This window comes from Pygocentrus nattereri, chromosome 2 (genome assembly GCF_015220715.1).
Source record: "Pygocentrus nattereri isolate fPygNat1 chromosome 2, fPygNat1.pri, whole genome shotgun sequence".
NCBI lineage: Eukaryota > Metazoa > Chordata > Actinopteri > Characiformes > Serrasalmidae > Pygocentrus > Pygocentrus nattereri.
In genome coordinates, this window is record NC_051212.1 from 20,355,337 (window position 1) to 20,376,268 (window position 20,932).

Consider the following 20,932-nt stretch of genomic DNA (forward strand, 5'->3'; position numbering starts at 1 on the left):
TCAAGGTTCTTCACATGCTCACATTTCATTTTCAAACATGCTTCTTTTGGGAACCAAAGGTGGATCTATGGCATTGTTCGAAGAACCTTCTGCAGCATTTGTTTAAAGATTCTGTGCTAATCTATGACAAACATCTTGTATTTAACGACAAAAAGGGTTCCACTATTGCTACGAGTCATAGAACCCTTTTGTACCATACAGTACCTTTTACTAAGAGCTTATGGATAAAAGAAAGGACTTTTACTGATACATTAATGTTTGTTTAGCAGTATTGTTTACTTTAAGTGTTTTTATACAGTAGAATCCTCAAGTGATGAAATACAGTCTTCATATAAGTCCAGCTGGACATAAAAGAACAAAGTGATAGTAAATTCAACACGGAGGATGTTGGTGTGTACTGTGAAATACAACCTTCTATTATTATTCTTTTAGAGCTCTGCTCAGTCTAGATGTATGTGTGGACTCTTTAACCTCTGCTCCAGGTGAAGGAAAGGGTCTGAGCTGTTGTCACAAATTATATGTCACCAGTGAGAAGAGCCCCAGAATTCAGCGCTTGACTGATTCTGTATAATTTAACAGAACACTCAGCACTGGGTCGATGCCCAGATGGCTGAAAATCTCTGTCCACCTAAATGCTTATCATTTTCCGCATGACTTTGGACTGTGGCCATACTCATTTTCTTTCTAAATGCATGTCATTTAGAAATGATACAGAGCACATTATCTGTATATTCTTAACCCTTTGGAAGTATCCGCTATCGGTTCATATATTAACAAAGTAATGTGATGTATGTGGACGTCTTGTAGAGAACATGTCTTGTATAGAGAGTTTTTCTAGTGAGTGTGTCTTGTGGTGGTTGGTTCTTGCAGTGCGCGTGCCATGAGTGTCTTGTAGTGGGTATGTCTTGTGGTTGCTTCTTGTAGTACATCATGATTAGAATAACAAAGCTTGTTAAATGCGTGCAGACATTTTTGGGACAGGAATAATGTGTTAAGAGAAAAAAACGAACTGTTGGTGAAAAAATAAAAGCAAAAAACAAACAATCACAAAGAATGCTGGGAAGTGCCCTCCCTGTCACAGCAATATTCAGAGACAGGCTGCTCAAGACTGCACAAAGCACCGGTCACTTTCTCAGTATGCTTTAACTAATTACTGTTGAATCAATCATTTTACATTTTAACATTTTAACTTTGACAAGAAGGCTGATTTGTTTCTCCCAGAATGCATAATTTATACCGCAGTATGCTGTATTTAAACAATACAGTTGATTACTAGTGTTTCTGCTGTAAATTTGATGAGTTCTCTACTGCGTACCTATTTTGGTGCACTTCACAATTTCAAGAGTGCGCTGGATGCACTTCACTACGATTTGGGACACCACTACAAAATGGGCAGACTCTGAAAATAGTGCACCATATAGTGAATAAAGCATGGTTCCAGGCAAAGCCCATGTCCTGTGTTGAGTATGTCTTTTAGAGGCACGTTTTCTTCTCTTCTCACAAATAGATATTGGTGGCTTGAGACACAGCAGTTACATAACAATTAAACCACTAATTGCTCCCACTGATGCTGCTGTTACTTGCACCTTTTATCTGCACCTTCTATTTATTATTTATGTTACTTTTGGGACTTAACTGGGGCCGTGAGTACAATGTTTCGTTCCACCTCATGTACCACATGTGAGGCGAATGACAATAAAGCCTTATCTATCTATCTATCTATCTATCTATCTATCTATCTATCTATCTATCTATCTATCTATCTATCTATCTATCTGATGTTACTCAGCTAACACTGTTCTCTATGAACTCACAGTTCATAACCAACAAGTGCTGATGTGTAATTGTGTTAGCTAATAAAACTGTAGCCAGAGGTGATGCAATGACAAATGACTTTTATTGCAGTCTTCAGGAGAAACTGGAGATAACAACGTTCAAAATCTGAGGTTGGTGGAAAGATGAAAGAAAAAAGGCCAACTCCACAGGTCAGCGGATACATGCCCTTTCCAATTAACCATTCCTAGCCCTCAGGAAATGTGCAGACCACAAAATCACCATGCTCCTCACCAGTTGTCTTCTCTGAGGAGCCCGTGTTATTATTGTCATAATGACGTGATCTGCTACTAGACCACAACAAGCTTAAAGCATCCTAGTCAAGGAGTAAAGTCAACTAGATGTCTAGTCTGTGCAACCCCTAATAGTGCTAATTCATTAATACTGTCAATGTACCAAACCCTGTACAATAAACCACCTTTACTTGGTATAAGGCTTGTTGTTTAATGCTGTACTGCACCTGAAGCTGCTGAGAGCCTTACACCTTGTCTTGTGTCTGGTTTGCCTGGATAAACTTTGGCCAGATTCCATTTACACCCTTCACTAAAATGTGTCCCCAGTGTGTCCAGATGAGATCTGATCTGTGCTATTCACACATGCTTCGTTTCCATTTTACTTTTGTTTACTTTTTTCACATTACGACATGAATGGACAACACTTTTCTCAGCCTGGATTGCATGATGGCTTTTGTCTTAGGGAATCCTCATGTTTCCCTTTGTTTTTTAACCTTTCACGTGCTAATCAGTGCCTGGTAGACACATTTCCGCTCATGTATTTATATACAGAGAACGAAAATGCATCCCATTTATGCTTGTGTTAAATGTCGTCAAGATCTGTCTCTGAACACCTCCACATGTAGTTTGTGTGATTTGATTGTAATCTGAACACTCTGCGTCCTGAGGGTGTTTACACCTGGCTTTCATTCGATCAAGTGAAACGCGTGTTGATGCAAGGTGTAAACAGGAGAACCGCACTGATGACTGCAGGGGCAGAAGTCACACCGGTAAAACTGGGACACATTAAGGCTGGTGGTCCATATATTCATGGCTGAAATTTCACAAGCCAGTCCATCATTTCAGGGTCCCCATCTCTGCTTTCCACACCTGCCTCCAATCACTACCTTGAATGATGTTTTTTCTAGGCTTTTCTTTGCTATCAGAAGACACTCCTGGCTGAAAATTTGGCCAAAAAACACACTCAGTAGAAAACATTCAAGCCACGTAAGAGCTGTGGCAGCCTTCGAGTCTGGGACGTGCATTTAATGACTTAAAGCGCTGCCTACGTAGAGAGCTCAGCAGCTGCCGCACTCTCACCAGGAGAGTGCTACACTCTTCACTCCTCACTCCTCACTCTTCAGTCCGGGCGGCCTGGCGAGGCGCGTCTTCTCCACGTAAGAGATCTACCACGCGAGCCATAACCGGCTAATGGGCCGCGTGAGTTATTGCGCGAGCTCCAACGTGGTGTGTGTATCAATGCGGTAGTGAGAGACTGGTGACAGACCCCGCTTACGCGACCCTCCCCCCCTCCTCCTCCTCCTCCTCCCCTTCCAGCACCACCACCAACTCACCGCCCTTGGCCGCGCGCCACAAAAGCGATCAGCACGCCGCCGCTGGCTCGCGGGCAGAGTGACGTCGCGCGCTCTCGGCTGCGCTGCGCTCGTTGAGCGTCTCGCGGACAGGACGCTTTCAGAGCCGCCGCTGTGGAGGAATCCGAGAGGGAGGAAAAAAGGACTGACGGACAGAAAGACGGACGACGCGAAGGTGAAGACGATGTAAGGAGGTGGTTCTGCGGCGCGCGCGAGCTGCGGTCCTGATGGGTGAGTTCATTTAGTTCATTTTATATCCACCACTCAGTTCAGCTTCAGCGCGCGACACTGTCCGGACAGAAGAGTTTGAGAGATGCGCGTTTTTCTCGTTTTCGCCGCTTTTCTAGCAGATTTCTACAATATGGTTGTTTTCTAGTCTCTCATATTGTACGTTAGTGTATTTCATGCGCTCCTCGCGCTCAGTGTGGAGAAAGTGGCGTACAGAAGGGCACGTGGAGGCGGTGTAATCAGCAGGCTCGTTAACAGATCACTGGTCTAATCTGGGGGCTGGCAGCGGGCGAAGGGGGCACTCTTTTTTCATAGTTCCATTAGTCATGTTTGTAACACAGAGCTGAGTGGGGCTCTGTTGTTCAAGGCGCTTTTTTGGAGATGCGTTGGATTATGTGCTTTTTCACTCCTGCCTCCTGTCCTTGACATAAGACGGGGTGATTGTGGTCGCAGCTGCTTCAGTCTCTCTGTTTTCGCCTCTCTGTTTTCTCCGGTGCGGAATCGGGCACTTTTTTCCCTCCCGCGCGCCATTAATTACGCAGCGCCAATTACGCGCGCGTCTGATTAGCGGACTCACGTTGCCTTGTTAAACAGGGCATCTGCAGTGAGGTGGGCTCCGTGGGGTTGAAAGGAAGCGATGTTGCTCATGGTCACCCCTAGGTGTGTGTGTGTGTGTGTGTGTGTAGCCTAAAGCTGACCGGAGGCACCAGCACGATGTCCTCGGACAGAGCGCAGACTGCTGCTGCCACTTGTTACTGCAAACGGCGCTCGAGGCTGGAGGAACGGGTGAGCTTTCCCCGGGTCAGTTAATGAAATGAAAGGGTTTAAAGTTGCAGGTTTGCTGCGTGCCAGTGTGTGCGCGCGCACGTGTGTGTGAGTGTGGTGACATTTTGAAGGTTGTTGTTGGAACAAGTCCATAAAGGTGCATCATTTATGGCGAGGAGAGATAGAAAGGGACAGAGATAGAGAAGAGACATAGCAATATCTGTCTGTCTATCTGTCTGTCTCTTTCTCTCTCTCTCTCTCTCTCTCTCTCTCTCTCTATATATATATATATATATATATATATATATATATATATATATATATATATATATATATATGTATATATTATCTATCTATCTATCTATCTATCTATCTATCTTTCTATCTATCTATCTATCTATCTATCTGTATAGAGAGAGAGAGACAGAGAGAGAGAGAGAAAAGAAAAGGAGATAACCAGGGGGAGAATGAGAGAGGGGCAAAATGAGGGAAAGGTAGAAGGAAAGAGTGTGGGAGGGAGGGAGAGAGCTAAAGAGAGAAATGGAGAATGAGACGGGGGATTGATAGAGAGCAAAGAGAAAAAGGGAACAATGTAAAAGAGAGAGAAGAGACAAGTGACCGAGAGTGTGAGAGAAAGACTGAGAGACTGAGACAGAGAAAGGAGCATGAGAGAGAGACAGAGATATGAATGGAAATGCAGGTGATGTGATTGTATGAATATAAATGGTGGATGGTGGATATAAGGCAGTGCTGATTGGTGTATAGGTGGGGTGATGGTGTTATTCTCCTTGGGAATGGATCCTGGATTAACCCGTATTTTCTGTGTTCTGGTGAATGGGTTAAAGGGAATTAACGGAGCCGAGTCACAGCATTCATCTCCGTGTCCTGCTATTAAATTATATTCCCCAGCAAAAACCTCACCGACCCCATTTAAACAGGCTTTTAAATCTCATTTGGAAAGATGAAACCAAAGGAAACCTTGTCTTGCTTTATTGTGGGCCTGAATCACTTGTGTGTCCCTGTGTGTGTGTTTGGTCCTGCTATATTTTGGTTATTGAATTCTTTGCTGGTTCCATCTGGCAATTAAGGTTATAAGGTCAGCCTGAAATCCCATGTTAATCCAGGCTTTCATCACTCAGGTGTAATTTCCACATTCCAATATTTGGCAACAGATGTACAGCCATGCATACAGAAAGCCCAGCCTGCTGCAGACAGTAGGGCACACAACACTTCATTGCGTGTCTTCTGGCTTGACTTCATAATCTCATTGCTTCATGTATAAGCAAAAATACTCATATCACATTTCTTCAGCATATTAAAACAAAACTGATGATGGGTAAAGCTAAAGCTGAAACAGCAGGGCCACTCCCAGAACTATGCATTCAAACATGTTGTGAATATTAGAGCCTGTGAATGTAAAGTGGAACTTCCACACGCTGCCATTATCAAACTCTCATTTATCGTAGTGCCTCATTCCTGGAGCTTCATCAAGAAAAACGTTTAACTCTCATAATGTGCCTCTTCTCATTTGGCTCCATAAACGGAGCAGGGGAAGTGCACTGTATATTCGAAGTCCTGACTCTCGGTTGGGTCTCTTTCATGAATATTAATGGTTCGCTTGTTGGAGGCATTAAAGCTTGTCAGTACAGCTCAGGAGGAAGCACATTCAGTGATCTGTCAGGGCTGATTTTACCCACCGGGAACGACTTGCTGCTGAGAATGAATGGGGGCCTTCAAAAAACCTTTCTTAAGCTTGTCACTGCCTGTTTGGTTTTGGAGCTTCCTATGTGTGTGTGGGACCATGTGCTCGCTGACAATAAAAGGAGATGCTGGAGATTGACGCTTCTCCATCTTGCACTGGTACACTTTTAAAAATAAATGCGTCAAAAAGTCTTTGGATCGATGCTGCAGAAGAACCACCTTAAGACCCTTAAAGAACCTTTCAATGAATTGTTATTTACGAAGCTATTTTTGTTTAAGATGTGTGTACACTCAGGTGACAGATGAGGTTCTTTCGAGCGATACCATCAAAGACCCATTTTTTTGTTCACTTAAGTGGTCCTGCTGTTTCACATTCATCTTAATCATCTTCACTTTTGAAACCCAACAAATAAAGGTAGCAAAAAGGTTCTTTGCACAGTGTAATAGAAGAACCATCTTTGTTTCCCTAATGAACCATTAAATGGATAGTTCTTAAAATGAACTAGAAAATTGCATTTTCTGAGTAAAATGCAAAGTGATTGCACAGCTTAAGCTTGTTTCTAGGCAGTTGCTAGTTTGTTGCTGAATGGTAACGGTCGCTGTGGTGTTGCTGAATGAATGCTATGGTATTTTAGATGATTGCTAAGGTGTTGATAAGTAGTTGCTATGCCATCCCAGGTGGTTGCTAGGGTTTTGCTCGTTGGTTGCTCGGCAGTTACTATGGTATCCAGGTGGTTGCTAGGGCTTTTCTAGTTGGTTGCTCTGTATCCCAGGTGGTTGCGAGGGTGTTGTTTGGTGGTTGCTAGGGTTTCCTGTATGGTTAATAGGGTGTTACAAATGGACTTGTATCAACATGTGACAAGTTGGGTGCACACATTTTTGCACCCCATTCATTTCTATGGAAAAAAATCTTTTAATGATGATTGTACAAAACTGTACATCTGATAAAAATTCTGTACACAAGCACCCATTAAAGCACACCACTCAGGAATGTCAGACTGAACACTCCAGAGTGAAAACAGTGTCGATATCTCGAAAACTGCAGTGCGGTTTTTCAGACAAAAAAAGAAATGAAGATATGAAGGAGCATAACAGATAACAGTAGTGTTGTGCATTGCTTTGCAATGTGCGGTCACTAATAATTCAGAATCTTTCAACTTAGGCTCTGTCTGCTGCATCTGTGGTGTCACGAAGTGTTCTTTGAGTGATGCCATAGAAGAACCACTTATGGTTCCATAAAGAAACAGATTTGATAAAGAGGTTTGTGAAGAGCCTTCTAAAGAGGTTCCCAGCCTTTTGCAATTTGCAGACCACATAAATGACCACAAAAGTTTCTGTGGTCCACAAGAATTCTTTTTCCCTGATCCATCTGTTAAGTCAGCTGATCTTGTTTGACAGCTACCAAGTGCAGGATATCAGAATGAAGAGAGGAAAGCTGCAAATGGACTCAGAATAGGTTTAGATAAATATTCACTATATTTATTGTCCAGGTAACAAGTGTAAATTGTTGAGTTTCAAGGCTTCATTTGAAACAGCACAGAGAGGTAGTTGCTCATTTTCAGTTCTCATGCATGTTAAGCCCAGCACATGCTACTCACGACTGTGTTTTCTTCATTTTAGTTCATGATTGTTTTTCTCGGTTTGCTCAATCAGCGATAAGGTGGCTGCTTCACTGGTAGATGGTCCAGTCTGTGGATATTTCATTTTGAAACACTCTTTTAATAATTTTTCCATGATGGACAAGTGGGTAACAAGCTAGCATTTTGCCAGAACAATCAGTGACCTTCATATGACATATTATTTTTGGAAATAATCATTAATATTTATTATATTCAAAATTATGTTTGGTTAAATGCCTATATTGTAACATCTTTTTTGTATTTTTTGGGTAAAATATGAAATTAAAAAAAGATTAATTTCTATATGAATTTAAAGGTCAAGTTCTATATGAATTTAAAGGTTGCTCCCAGAACCTTTACTTTATATAGTGGCTCGTTAAACATTTTTCATAGTTACACATCTCATTTCTTAAATTGGTTTTCCAAAGATCTATCCATGGAAAGATTCTTTAGGGAACCAAAAGTGCTTCTTTTGTGGCACCTTTATTTTTAAGAGTGTAATTGTGCATATGCAGCAGATATATATTAAATATTAGTTGTTACAGTTTTGGAGTCTTCCTTTAAAGAAGCATATATTAAAAGGGTCATTTGACATGTACAAATGTTAAATGTTAAATTACGTAATATCTATAATGTCTATAATAATGAAAGCCATTTTCTGTTGTACATGCCAAGAACTATTTAGGAACCTATATTTGCTTTCTTTTCTTTCATCCGGCAGAATCATAAACATGCTTTTGCCATTCAGTTTATGCTCTCACACATAAATGCGTTTAGCCAGAGGCTGTTTGGTATAAGATATTAACTGCCTAATTTATTTCCTTAAGGAAGTAATTCTGCGCTATGCAGACTGTAAGCATGGGGCAATCGATACAGAGCGCCGAAATTACGTGCAGGATGAGTCTGCAGTCAGAATGGGATTAGATAGTCAATAAGATAACACTGACCTGGGCCTCTCCAGACTGCATTCTGTCGTTAGTCTAAGAAATAGCATCCGCAAAGACAGCTCATATACTTCTGCAAGGTAACAGCTCATCATCTGTTTTTGAGTGAGGTATACAGTCTTAATTATCTGCACTTCTTACTCAAACACACACGCTCACACAAACACCAGCACCGGTGCACAAACTGACTGTTGATGTGGACAAATATTTGCTCAGTGAGCACTGTGGACCTTTCTCTTTTGCCCATCAGTTCTGTCCTTCCTTTAAAGCTATAGTCTATCAAAAAATCTGTTTTTTTCTTACCACAAAGGTAATCACCCGAGACATGCTTAATGATTTATTTAGTTACAGCACTGGAGCTAATATGTTAATGTTGCTAACAAGAAATGGCATAGCTACAGAGGGGCCTGGGAGGGTCTAGCCTCACGACTTCGCATCATAGCTGCCATCATGCAAAAAGGCATGAAATAATGTTTCTGTTTTTAACAACAACATGTAAACACAGCATTACGTTGCTCTACTTTTCTCCTCATTTTGAGAACTAAGCTGAGCTGTGCTAGTTTCAGTAGATGAGTTGTTCTCAAACTGATCCTCAGGCTCCCCCAAATGATCCACGTTTTTGCTCTAACCCCTAAGATAGGTATCGTCTAAGGGGGCTTTGAGGAGTGGTGTGAAAACCACTGCTGCTTACCAAGCTAGCAAATAGTTGTAATTGACGGTGGTAAAAGAAACCAAGTTCAGTCTGTGAAAAGTGACAAAAGCATTGTGATCTTTGTCTTAGACATTTACACCTAGTGTTGTAAATGGTAGGACTAATTAATTAGCCTTTACCAGCCATGATATGTTGTCAGTTGTTATTGAAGCCCAGCTAGCTTGTTAATTGAGTTCAGCAATCACATGTTGAGTTTAATATTCAAACCCGGTTTTTCTTCTGAAAAACGAACGCATCATTTTCTAATGATTTAGCTATAATGAAGTATAATTAGGTAGGCTTGTTGGTTGTTGTCATCCTCTCTTAATGTCTCGATGCCTTACTGAAATTCTGGTTCTGCTTCAAATTATATTGAGTTATTAAGCTATCTCATACTCAGTGATTATCAAGACTTTATGCCATTCTGCTGTCTATAAAATTAGATAAAGTACAGACAAAATACAGAATTCAATATGATACTAGCCATGCAATTTACTTTTTTCCACTGGAAACAGTCAAACATAGTCAGAAACCACATAAAGAACATTATTTGAGATTTTTCAATTCATAATGACTTGACTTAAAGCACCTTACAAGACATTTCTGCTAATTATCTGAGCATAAGCTTCTATCACTTATTAGCTACATTAGCTTCATAGCTGCAACTCTGAACAAATGGAACAAGCTTCAGACACCAAACATGTCTAAGCTTGATCAATTATATTTAGAGGGGAAAATGGAGTATATTAGATTTTTGTTGCTGAACTGTCTCTTTAACGAAAGGGTTGAGTAAAATAAAGGGCAGCTAGTGCCCCTCAGTTGTCAGTGCTTGGGGAAGTCCCTCTGCTCCTCTCGCATGGCTGCTCTCTCACCTGCGGGTGCACGAGTGCAGATGTGGCCCCATATGCCAGAGCTTTTCTGGGGAGCCGCCAGGGCCTGATGCTGGCTGCTTTGCTGTGGCCTGTGACAGCTCCGCTAACATGGTTCAGGGCAAGTGCCAGAGCGGATGCAGACTCGCTGCCACCGTCAGAAAATTGCAAACCTGTTAGACACACACACACATGCACACAAACACTCTTGCACATAGAAAGCAACAGATAGAGAGAGGGAGGGGGCGTGACTGTGACCATGTTAGAACTAGCCTATGGAAGATTACCAAAGTCAGCCCCTGCAAGTGTGTCTGGGCCTTTGTCTGTAAATGTGCATGTAGGATTTGTGCCACCCTCTTGCTTCTGCATCCCTGAACATGGTGTGATTATTCCTGCATGCAGAGTGTGTTCACAGCTATGATGAACGGATTTAGTCCATTAGAAAATTAGATAACAGCGTGCACTAACTAGCGTGTCGGGTTTAAACGTTGCTTAATCTGATGGCATACTGCACTGCTGCCCTCCATCCCTTGACGTAAGCTTACTCTCTGTCTCTCTTTCGCTGTCACTCTGTCTCCCTCTCCCTCTGTCTCTCTCACTCTCTCGCTCTGACTCCCTTTCGCTCTCTCTCTCTCTCTGTGTTTGTCTCTCATTTATTTTCTGTCTTGCACACAAAGACAGATGCTACTGTTTTCCTGCTTTTCTGTCTCAAACCGCTCCCCATTAAAGAAACTTAAACATTTGCTAAAGGCTTTAATTCTTCTTCAGCAAAGAATTGGTAGAGACCACCTGGGCCATCAGAAAATGGAAATGGCACCAAAATATATTCATTGTATGAGGATTTTATTATGTATTATAATAATACAAAATAATACAGTCCACACTGCCCTTCCTTTTGTGTATGGTTTGTGTATGAATCTTTTGCCTTGTGAAAGTATTCAGCCCATTTGAAAGTTAACAACAGTCTCTGGATTACAAATGATATTTCTGCATGTTTTTCAAATCGGTATTTCTGTTGTGAACTCTTATGCCTTAAAACTAACATTTCAAAGCCAAACTAGGACATTTGCTTTCAGTTATGTTAAAGAAACAGACATATGCTGACATGAGTATTCAAACCCCTGTTTACAAAAGAAGAAAAAGAAAAACAACAAAACTGTATTTATGTTATATCAAATGATTAAATCACAGTTTGTTCTGTTAATCTGAATTTAATTTAAAAAGCAATGCATTTAATTATACATATAACTGTGGACATTGCAGAAGCTTCAATGTTTTTGTTACTATCAATAATTTAGTAAAAACTGTTTATCATGTAAGATTCACATGAACCCGAATATGTAAATCATGTGATTTCCATCATTTGAACAGTTTCCCTTTTTCATCACCGATATCCAGTGAGAGTAACCGTGTCTGCATGTTTGCAGCTATATGCAAATGTTTAGGCACACCTGATAAAATGTTTTATGGATTTTCTAAGTGAAAATAAGTTGACACATCCTTTACAGAGAAGACACTTCTCTACAATTACTGTTTATTTGCTGAGTTTAACATATTGGGGAAAAAAACAAACCATAAAATATGACCTGTGCAAAAGTTATGGCAGGTCCTCCTGAATATTCATAACAGTGTAGGCTCTTGAGGGTAACTGGAGTATTCCACTTGGCTGGTTCATTTGTTAGTTCTCTGCTTGTTGATTTATCAGTAGATCTGCATAGAGCTGAAGGTAATTCTCTAAATGCCATTTAAAAGCTGTATTAGAATAAGAGGGCCACAATCATGGATTCCATCACAGCAAAAGGCTTCAGTTTGAAGGATTAAACTAAGAAAAATGCAGCAGCATCACTAAATAAGTAGTGGGTTAATAATTTACTGTGCTATTAATATGTTATCTTTGACAGCCCAATTCAATATCTAATTTATTTGATTGATTTTAGAAAAGAAAAATATGGTCCATTCTTTAAAATATATGTCCCTAAAAGGCTCTTGGCTTGGTTCACCAGTTTTAGGAAATATATATATATATATATATATATATATATATATATATATACACTGCTCAAAAAAATAAAGGGAACACTTAAACAACGCAATATAGCTCCAAGTAAATCAAACTTCTGTGAAATCAAACTGTCCACTTAGGAAGCAACACTGATTGACAATCAATTTCACAGCTGTTGTGCAAATGGAATAGACAACAGGTGGAAATTATTGGCGATTAGCAAGACACACTCAGTAAAGGAGTGGTTCTGCAGGTGGGGACCACAGACCACTTCTCAGTACCGATACTTTCTGGCTGATGTTTTGGTCACTTTGAGACGGACTCTACAACCCACACAAGTGGCTCAGGTAGTGCAGCTCATCCAGGATGGCACATCAATGTGAGCTGTGGCAAGAAGGTTTGCTGTGTCTGTCAGCGTAGTGTCCAGAGACTGGAGGCGCTACCACCGCCTTTGTGCAAGGAGGAACAGGAGGAGCACTGCCAGAGCCCTGCAATATGACCTCCAGCAGGCCACAAATGTGCATGTGTCTGCACAAACGGTTAGAAACCGACTCCATGAGGATGGTATGAGGGCCCGACGTCCACAGATGGGGGTTGTGCTCACAGCCCAACACCGTGCAGGACGCTTGGCATTTGCCAGAGAACACCAGAATTGGCAAATTCGCCACTGGCACCCTGTGCTCTTCACAGATGAAAGCAGGTTCACACTGAGCACATGTGACAGATGTGACAGAGTCTGGAGACGCCGTGGAGAGCGATCTGCTGCCTGCAACAACCTTCAGCATGACCGGTTTGGCAGTGGGTCAGTAATGGTGTGGGGTGGCATTTCTTTGGAGGGCCGCACAGCCCTCCATGTGCTCGCCAGAGGTAGCCTGACTGCCATTAGGTACCGAGATGAGATCCTCAGACTCCTTGTGAGACCATATGCTGGTGCGGTTGGCCTTGGGTTCCTCCTAATGCAGGACAATGCTAGACCTCATGTGGCTGGAGTGTGTCAGCAGTTCCTGCAAGATGAAGGCATTGAAGCTATGGACTGGCCCGGCCGTTCCCCAGACCTGAATCCGATTGAGCGCATCTGGGACATCATGTCTCGCTCCATCCACCAATGCCACGTTGCACCACAGACTGTCCAGGAGTTGGCGGATGCTTTAGTCCAGGTCTGGGAGGAGATCCCTCAGGCATTGTAGGGAGGTCATACAGGCACGTGGAGGCCACACACAATACTGAGCCTCATTTTTGACTTGTATTAAGGACATTACATCAAAGTTGGATCAGCCTGTAGTGTGTTTTTCCACTTTAATTTTGTGTATGACTCCAAATCCAGGCCTCCATTGGTTAATAAATTTGATTTCCATTGATGATTTTTGTGTGATTTTGTTGTCAGCACATTCAACTTTGTACAGAACAAAGTATTCAATGAGAATATTTCATTCATTCAGATCTAGGATGTGTTATTTGAGTGTTCCCTTTATTTTTTTGAGCAGTGTATATAACCATCCATTGAGAGGTTATTTAGGGAGCCATAGCATCGCTGAAAAGAACCCTTTTGGCACCTTTATTTTTAGGAGTATGTGTAATGGAACATCAGTTCCAACTGTGGTGCCCTCTAGTTAGTGTATGTCTCCCCTTCTCTTTGCTATATTATTTCTTTTCTAACCTTGAACATTTCAGCTTTGCGCTTTGAAATGTTCCATAAAACATTTCCATAGAACATCCTGGAAATCCACTGGACAGCACTGTAGGTCGCTGACCTATCATACCGCACACAGATGCTTTCTGTCCATCCATTGCAGGAGCACAGATGCAGAGATGTTCTGATGGAAAGGCTTGGAAAACACTTGACCATGATCTGTATAGTATAAATATAGTGTGTAGAGGCTACATTCATCTGACCGAGCATGGAATACACTGTAAATCACTGTCTCGTCACCTCTAAGACATTTGCGTCATCTGTTGTTTTGTACTCCAGCAATGCTTAATCACAGTAGCTGTTCTCTCTGTTTACTGTTAAGCTTATATCTTAATGGACTTATAGGTTGGTTGTAAATGTATTGGACAAATGGAGGGCATGTTTTTTTAATACAGACGGTTTGATGGGATTTCATCAGTTCACTGTGTTTGACAAGGGATTAAAGCATAGGAAAGGTTGGAATATTGATTAGTGAGCAGGAAAGGAAGGTAGGTGGGTGGGTGCAGGTTTCTTTAGTGGTCCAATTAACATCTACATCCTTACATGGCTCACTGGAACCTTCATAGTGAAATGTTTCCTTTTTTATTCTCCCAGTGCTGACCCACTCGCCGGGGCTGTCACCCTTCTCTGGTCTTATTATGATAGATGTTTGATCCAGAGATCTTCTGCTCGCACTCTCTCTCTCTCTCTCTCTCTCTCTCTCTTTCTCTCTCTCGCACACTCTCTCGTTTTCTCATTCTCATTTTTTCAACTCTTAGAAATGACTTTTGTTCTGATAGGCTGCCCTGTATTGTGCTTTATTTATAAAAGCACTCCAGACTGAAACACTCCTTATAACTTCAGCGTGAATGGGTAGGGCTAAACTGCCGTCAGCTGAATAGGTGATGACATATAAAAGCAGTGATTTTCATGATATGACAAAAACAATGAATTTGAAACAGGCTGTTTTCTCAGTTTAGTGTCTATATACGTACTTTGCGTATTGGGAGATGAACAGCAACCATTTGAACCATTCAACTTTTTTAAAGGGAAAAACACATTTTTACTGATATGGGTACTTCAGAGTCTTAAATCAATACCACATTTTTGTTTTAATTAAAAATGGGAAATTATGTTTTATGTTTTATTATTACATATTCACTACTTCATTTAACACATATTTTATTCATTATTTAGATTTCATCCAATATTTATATATATTTCATTTATTATTTATATATTTGCCACATTTTTATCATTTCTTGAACAAATGTTGAAGGAGCAAACTTGAAGCTGTCAATACAGAATGTTAATTAGATGTAAATGCAGTTCATTATGTAACTATGTAATTGAAAACTTTGTTCCAAATATAAATCACTTTCATGAATTTTCTTTTTTTCATGATACACATTGTTGTGAGTGGGCTTTACACATACAAGAAATATCAGTGTTACCGATATTATCACCTATATTAGATTGAATCCAGAATTATTATAAGTGGATATGTTGCATTTTGGAATGAAACTCTTCATTTAAACATGTAATTGCATAGTAACATGTGAACAGTATATAACAAAGAGGCAGTCATAATCATTATAAATGAAGACATTATGAGGAGTCAGTTCACTTGTTGAAAAATGAATGGTAAGCTTGTAACACTCAACGTGGCATCTGCTCAAAGTCCTGTCCTTCAATTAAAAGAGCCAGTTGGCTTGTTAGTAAATGACAGGGAAATCTCTCCTTGTTGTGGAGATATACGCATAAAGAGTAGCAAACATGCTTTAAAAAATGCATTTTCATGAGGTATTTCTGCTAAATGCTGCAAACTATTCATGTGATTTTTGTCAGATTTCTCAGGGATTACAAATACATTAAAAACATTTTTGAAACTCTAATGTTTTTTCAGTTTCAGATTTATTGCTTTCTTCCCATTCAAAGAGTTAAGAATGTGGTTTTTTGTGACTGGAAATAATATCTCAGCTCAGGGACATATCCAAGCTGGCTGATGAGTGGGCAGAGTTTCCTACAAGGATGTTGGTAATAATTCAACTTGTAAACTTAAACTATCTTAATTACATAGTATGTTTTCAGTTTTTCAGGAACACACCGTGAAGTTGGTCTTACTAAAAGGCTATACCTGTGAGGTATTTGATTCAGTAATAAAAACGTAAACCGTGTTAATTTATGAAGTCCTAATGCGTAATGACCATAAAGCACTGGAGTATGGAGGTGAGCCAGGAAGTGTCATTGTATTTATGGGATCTGACTGAAGCTATTAGCTCTTAGAGAGTGGACAGAAGACTTCAGAGCCAGCTACTGTTTCTGGATCTGCCGTGTTTACTGTAGAGTGGAGTAGCAGTCAGAAGACTAGAGGTTGTTCTGGTCTTGGACCAGCTGTACAGTGTATGGAGGAAGGTCATTGAAGAACATATTACACATTCTTTGGATAAGCTCAAGACAAGAGGGTCAATTATGCTCTGTATAAACCAAGATGTCAAGCCAAGCATGTGACCTGAGATGTATTTCCTACAGTAGATAAAACATAATTAGCTGTTTTAAGTCATGGAGTGTGTAATTGTGACATTCAGTTTTATACATTAGTGTAAAGAGAAAAGTGATTTCTGTAGTGATGTGCATTCTGGTCATGTTACTAATGTTATCTTTGTTCACCAAGTAGTGATGAGCGATGCTAATTTAAATATTATTGTCATCAAACCCATGTTTTTATAAGAAGGGCCCTTAAGGTTTGCATTGCATTGTTAGATAATAGTCAGTTAAATTTGATCATTGATTCAGACATGAGGCAAAATTAACACTGTTTTTAAACCATAATAAAAAGAAATGGGAAGTGGAGGTACTGAGGGGGCTGCAGTACACTAGGTCTGTTTACCTCCAGGCTTATTACATACTGAGGATTATTAATCAGTAATTACAGGGACTTCAATGCAAACTGGCTGAGTTATTCTTAGGTTACGGTATAGTAGTGTGTAAGAAAACTTGGCCTGGCCATTTAAGGGGTAAATTATAAAGGATAAAGATAAAAAATAAATAAATTAATAAACAAATATAATCTCTATTCAATAAAGACGTGTGCGTGCTTGTGTTAGTGGGGGAGTTAATATTTTTATTTTAGATTTTATTTATATATTTAGAAGATTTTCAGTAAAAAGCTGCATAGTGTTAGTTCATTCCCTGACTATTGGCAACTTTTGGGTCATGCTCGCAAGCAGATTTAGGTGTCTAGTGTAAAGGGTATGGGGCTATATCTAGGGTTAAAGTTAGTCTAAAAGCCTAATTTTGTATTTTGAATGTAAAAAAGTTCAAGTATTGTAATAATGTCCTATGTTTTGAATACTTGTGTTTTGCAACCATTATATCTCATATTCAGGAAATGTTTAAGTGTTGAATCTAAGTATGTAGATTGACCATAAGCTTCATGCAGTTGGTTATACCAGCATTTGATTGATCACTGCTCAACTTATTTGTATAAAGTTCAGGATGTGGATCAGTGGCTTGATGTGTCAGTTGTGTATATTTGTCCTCTCTTGCCACATTCTAGAACATTATGGCACATTCTGTTTGATGTCCATTAGTCTATCATTTAAAAAAAACGGGCATATCATTTTGCATGATGTCATTATGTGTGTCACATATATGCTACTTAAAATTTCAGAAACTTAAAATACCTTCCCATGTCACTACACAACTGCACACTGCCACATGCATTCTCACACAGACAAATCTGACACCACTTATGCTAGTTCTAAAGCATCTTTCTGCATTCCCTATTCATCCAGCTGCTTTTGCTTCAACTTGCAATAAAACCGGAGAAGAGATGAGGAACAAAAAGTGTGTGTGTGTGAGAGAGAGGTGGAATCTTCAGATGAATGTTCATCATTTTCCTAGCAAATCACAGCTCATTTATTTAGCAAAATTTGAGATGGGAATTCAAAAGTACATGTGCAAGCACATTCCATTTGGAAATCAGTTATTGTAAGCAAAGACCGTGAACCTTGTTCAGGTCAATTAAATGAATCTGGCACACATTTGAAAGGACAGTTACAAATTTAAAGCAAACAAAGCCTACTTCTGCAATAAAGTTAAGGCCTCTCACTGCAGAGGCTTATTTGAGGGATGGACTCTGAATGGTCGTATAGGTGGGACTTCTTCCGAGTGGAATGTGATTGGAACTGATGGTAGTCATCATACCCAATCTGATCTGCTCCATTCCATTCCAAAGTTACATTTTCCTGTCACTAGACGTCCTTGAGGAGCTCGGCGTCTGGTACCAGCAGGGTGGACTAAGTGCACTCACAACCCCTGGCACTTTGCAGGAGAAACCCTGTGAGTCTGGCTGGTGACATGCTGCAGATGGCTAGTGTAATTCTTCCACTGCACGGTGGGGTTCACTCACTGTTACAGGTGCTACAGCACAAACACAGACATCCTTTATTTACCGTTAAGACTCTAATTTCCATTACCATCTCATTCCTTTCTGTCTCGCTCTCTCTATCTCCCTCTCAGTATAAGAAGGCATTATGGTGTCAGGTCGGTGTTGCAGGTGGTCGGACTGCTGTTTTCTCCAGGGTGGTATCAGCAGGAGACAAATGGAGTGATCCGTTACGCACCCCCCGTCACCACCCCCCACGTGCCCTCCATCACTTCACCCACAGTATCGCCTGGAATTAAGCGGCCCACATTATGTGCTTTGCCATTGCCGAGCATGACATTGAGCCTGAAACATTGCGGAATGCTGGAATTAACATTGTGAAGGGCAACATTGTCCTCACGTCTCTTCCTTCAGGCTTCTGAATAGGACACAAGGGTGTGACTCAAGCTAAATTCATGTGAGAGAGAGAGAGAGAAAGAGAGAGAGAGAGAGAGAGAGAGAGAGAGAGAGAGAGAGAGAGAGAGAGAGAGCGCGAGAGAAAGAATGAAGGATTGGAAGGTCTACAAGCCTGTTTTAGAAATATTGAATGTAAAAGGTCATTCTTTTCATTTCTTTCTGTCAGTACTGTAAATCAGCACACCCAATACCATCCTTCCCCTTTGGATGCTCATTCATAACAGCTCCTGAACTGCAGGTAGTGCCGTTTCAGGGTTGTTTACCATGTACCCTTAACCCGAGGCCTTTGTGGGATTTTTCTGCTCTAAATGTAATTTGAATATGTTTCAGTTGTTTGCTGGGGCTGGGTCAGTGCTATACCTCTCCATCTTCCCATCATGTCCTTTTTCTCTGCATTTTTTTCTTATTTGCTCTTTCTCCTTGTAAAGTGTCCTGGTGGTTTGAGGCTGGATCTAGACGTATTTGATCTTTAGGAGTTCACTTGCATTGACACCATTGAAGAATCACTTTTGTTTCCTTGAACCTTTCAGTAGACAGTTCTTCAGCCAAACTTAACTCTTTTTTCATAGAAAAAATCTACAGTTGTGCTGTCCTTTTTATTTGAGCATGATTATCTTTATGGAGAGATATGAATTCATTGCATGCTAGCAGCTCATCACAGAGTTAGAATTTTTTTTCACAGAGAGTCAATAGTGTCCTATCTAACTACATGGGAAAGTGTTACATTGAAAAGTGTTTGGATTGTTTTTATATATATTCATTAAAGATCATTGAAACAGTTTCCATTCCACTCACAGAATGGCAACTAAGATCCTGGAGAAAAGGCTATAAAGGTTGCAGAACTAATGTTTTACAAAAAAAACCAAAACAAAACTCAGACCTCAAAATTGTAAGGCAACATGATGGATTAAGATTTTTTTGTTTTCTCATCAGCTGCTTTTGTAGTCATCCTTACTAATGTTCATTTGTTTAGTCTACTTACTCGAACATTAAACTGACAATAAAATCAATTTTTAAAATTTTTTGACTTTGACTTTGTCTAAATTACAGCATTTTTCAGCCATTCTTATCAAGAATGGCTACCAGTCTAATCAGGTTAGAGAGGTAAGTTAACCCTTTTAGGGATGCTTATTGGTGCAGCAAAATATGTTTGCCTGGGCAGGAAGTCAAACCCTAGTCTGCAGTGTGGAGGGCAGAGGTGTTACCAGCTGTGCTATACAAACCACACAAAATACCAGATGGTGAAGTTTTTATTGTAATACATACCTCATCTCAGCAAGTATTTCATGAATAAATTCTTGTCATTGGCTAACAGTTGCAGTGGGTAGCACTGTTGCCCTCCACTCAGCAGATTAAGGGTTGTTTTTCTGCTTGGGACAGAACTAAGTTAGTGACCTCAGAAACAAGTTTAGTCTGTAAATCATTCTGGATGATGCTGTGTTACAACACACGGAAATGTAGTGGTGGCTGTTTCCCCTTTTAAAATTTTTGAGAAAACAATCTCAGTGCATCATCTTTCTTAAAGTATAAATGTGTGAGTGCCAAGAACCTTTTTAAAGTTTATAAAACCTTTGCATAATGCAAAGTTGGTTTGTTTCTTTCATAGAGTTGTACATCTAATCCACTAAGCATTTAAGAACCTTAATGTTTAAGAGTAAATACAACTACAGCTGCCAGATAATTATGCTTTGGGATGCACATTACTGTTATCTATGCTGTCTACTGGAGCACTTCTGTCCTGCATATTTTGGTATTTAACAGATATACTGCCCTGACACCTAATCCAACAACAAAAGTGTACACTGAAAAAAGGTGCATTGAATTCAGTGGCAAATCTTAACTTTTAGAGCAATAAATGTCAAAATATGGTCAAAACATGAGGAAAAACTCACCTCTATGCTAATGCTAACTGTAATAGTAATGATAGCATTACTATGGAATCTGATCAGTTTGTTAGTGCTAACGGTAGTTTACATACACATTTTTTGGCAGTTCTACATTAAACACAGATATTTGAAGCTTCTTAAGTTCATGTTTTATTTTAAACCTGTGACTGACATATTATCATATATTTAACCTTGTATCAGTTTTACAGTGACTCTTCCAGTAGTGAGCTCTGGTATAGAGTTGCTTCAGCTGTTTTCCATTAGTTCTGTAGTTCTGCTTGTGTTTAATGGGCC

The 20,932-nt window shown here is 40.1% G+C and overlaps 1 protein-coding gene across 3 annotated transcripts in view; it reads left to right on the top strand.

The window, feature by feature from the left end:
• Positions 1 to 3,177: 3,177 nt before the first annotated feature.
• htr2cl1 (5-hydroxytryptamine (serotonin) receptor 2C, G protein-coupled-like 1) overlaps positions 3,178 to 20,932 on the top strand; it is a 152,049-nt gene continuing 134,294 nt past the window's right edge. For all 3 annotated transcript variants that reach the window (XM_017710233.2, XM_037545011.1, XM_037545012.1), the window contains exon 1: positions 3,178 to 3,649. The gene's annotated coding sequence lies outside the window, so the exon portion shown is untranslated. The remainder of the gene's footprint in view (positions 3,650 to 20,932) is intronic.